This window comes from Osmia lignaria, unplaced genomic scaffold (assembly GCF_051020975.1).
Source record: "Osmia lignaria lignaria isolate PbOS001 unplaced genomic scaffold, iyOsmLign1 scaffold0046, whole genome shotgun sequence".
NCBI lineage: Eukaryota > Metazoa > Arthropoda > Insecta > Hymenoptera > Megachilidae > Osmia > Osmia lignaria.
This window is the reverse complement of record NW_027478187.1, coordinates 47501-50000: the sequence shown is the minus strand read 5'-3', so window position 1 is coordinate 50000 and position 2500 is coordinate 47501. Positions and strand designations below refer to the sequence as shown.

Below are 2500 nucleotides of genomic sequence, written 5' to 3'. Positions count from 1 at the left end.
GACACGGTTACGTGCGGAGGTCGCTTTGATTACTCATCGCGTTTCTCCCGTCCGTTCGGAACCGCCGGCAAAAAAACTGTGCGACCAACGGCGCCAAAGAGCACGACGCCGGACCATTTCTCTCTGGCTGATGTGAATGGAAGTAAAAGACGCTTGCGTGAGGTCTCTCGACCTTTATCTCTCTAACTTATACTTATGGGTCGTCGTCTACTTGATCGGGTACAAACAAGTCGTAAGAAACAAACAAACAAACCACAAAAATACAAGTCGTAAAAAAACAAACTTCTGTTGGTTAACCTACAATATGAAGGATCGAAATGAAAGAAGGATCATATTATTACAAACCGAAAGTGAAGGATCATTAAAATTGAAATACAATATATATAAATATATAAATGTACCCGTCGTTGCGACACCCTAGTTAAATGGAAAGATATAAAAAAGAGAGAAAAGGAATACAGATGACCCGCCGTCTGATCTTTGCTAAATGATCTGGCATCACCGGAGTTTTTTTGGTCCGTGTTGCGTTCGCTCTATTCGAAATGAAACTCGCGGAGGCGAAGAATTGTTAAAAGTTTACGAAGCGTCTAGGAGTGGTTAAAACTGAGAGAGTTGAAACTACGATGTATTAGAACGAGCAACCGTCGAAACTTTGTTTTCGCGACGTTCTTTTCGTCGCTCTCGTCCCCACGCTCCTACGCTTTGGTTGTTTCTTTGCCATCCGTGTTGCGATAAAAAGATTTCTCCATTGTCCAAAAAGGACGGATCGAGATTCCTCTTTCGAGAGGGAGAGAGAGGTACTTGCGGGTAACCTGGAATCTACGAAACACGCACCGTGGTAAGATTCGTGCGTCCGCCTGATCGATGTGTGTTGTTTACGGACCGGCTGAGAAGCGACGATAGCGAGTCTTTGAAAAACTATGTGTCCATTAGTTAGACCGATCGTCGCCGGCCGTGTGTCTGTTCGAATCTCGCAACCCACGATTCAGCGACAGGACGCGCGCTCGCATTCCTTGTGTGCGTTCGTACTTTTCAAGGTTTTTAAATGTACTTTACGCCCGACCGTCGAGAGGAGCGTGCCACTGGGCGTTTCTCCGACGGTTTCCGTCCTTGGACGCGATCGTGTCGTCAACGATCGAACAAACAAACAAACAAATACGTTGGCGACGCCCGAATTCGCTCTCCCGCACGCGCCGGGTGGGAGAGTGATGTGGGTATCGAATGTGATGCGTGTTAATAATGAAAATAACACTCTAAAGATCTAAAGAGTTTGAAATACAAAATTTTACGATTACCCTGAACGGTGGATCACTTGGCTCGTGGGTCGATGAAGAACGCAGCTAATTGCGCGTCAACGTGTGAACTGCAGGACACATGAACATCGACATTTCGAACGCACATTGCGGTCCACGGATACAATTCCTGGACCACGCCTGGCTGAGGGTCGTTTTCTTAACAAAAGACTGCTTGCGTTTGCTTCTCGAAAAAAGAGTAATTCATTTCTTTCTAAACATCTCGCCGTCGTTCAACGAAAGTAGAACGTTTCGGAGCGGGATTATCGAACGAAATTGAAAGAATGAATGAACGATAAACAAAGAAAGAGTCGCAACGTACGAGCGATAGTTGGGCAGTTCGTCGGCGTTTGTCGTGGAAACGATGTGACGAAAATCGCAACCGATACACTAAATGCAGGCCGTTAAAGGAGAAAAACAAATTTCGAAATATCTCTTCGAACTAGCGCAAGTGCGTCACGGCGCGCGAGTCGTTCGTTAAAATTTATAAACGACCGCCCGTGAAAGCACCGAGTTCTCGGAAGATAATCTATAAAGATTCTCCATCCTGCTGGAAGTTATCGGATCGGCGCGATTGTTCACTTGTAGAAATCCACGCTCCCGACGTTGCCAGAAACGATATTTACGAAAGGTGTGTCAAAAATAAACGAAAGAAGCTCTCCTATAAATTTAGAAAAAGCAAACGAGTGAAATGTTTGAGATGATAATTTGCTGAAATGCAAGCTCGAATAGCCCCAGGGTTTCGAATGATTCCCCGCGCTTTATACATCTCTCTGTTTACAAACGGTGTATAAATGAAAGATCGCTTCAGATGGGTCGTCGCTGTTTGACGCGCGATGCTGTTCCTTTTTTTTTGTCTGTCTGTGCGTTTAGCTTCGCTAAACAAGTTAAATGGTTAAAAAGCGTCGAAAAAGCGAATACACACGCGACAAGACAAATCTAACGAGTAAAGGAACGCTCCGCTCCAAGATAAAAATGGTTGTTTACAATCAATACAGCGTTTCGGTACCCCTGATCGTAGTCTGAAACTGTGTAACAAAAGAGAGGAAAGCGAATGGTGAAGGAACTTCGAAGCCTCCGTGGCGTGGCTAGAACTTGTGATAAAAGTATGTTTGCAGCAATTATGCATGCTCCCGTTAAAACAGCATTTCAATGTCTCGCATGGCTTAAAGCTCTAGGAGGCTTCAACATTTAGAATACATACGGAC

The 2500-nt window shown here is 44.9% G+C and overlaps 1 non-coding gene across 1 annotated transcript; it reads left to right on the top strand.

The window, feature by feature from the left end:
- Nucleotides 1-1292: 1292 nt before the first annotated feature.
- LOC143307143 (5.8S ribosomal RNA) lies at nucleotides 1293-1447 on the top strand. The gene has a single exon (XR_013064356.1). It is a non-coding gene; the product is annotated as a 5.8S ribosomal RNA (ribosomal RNA).
- The last annotated feature ends 1053 nt before the right edge of the window (nucleotides 1448-2500 follow it).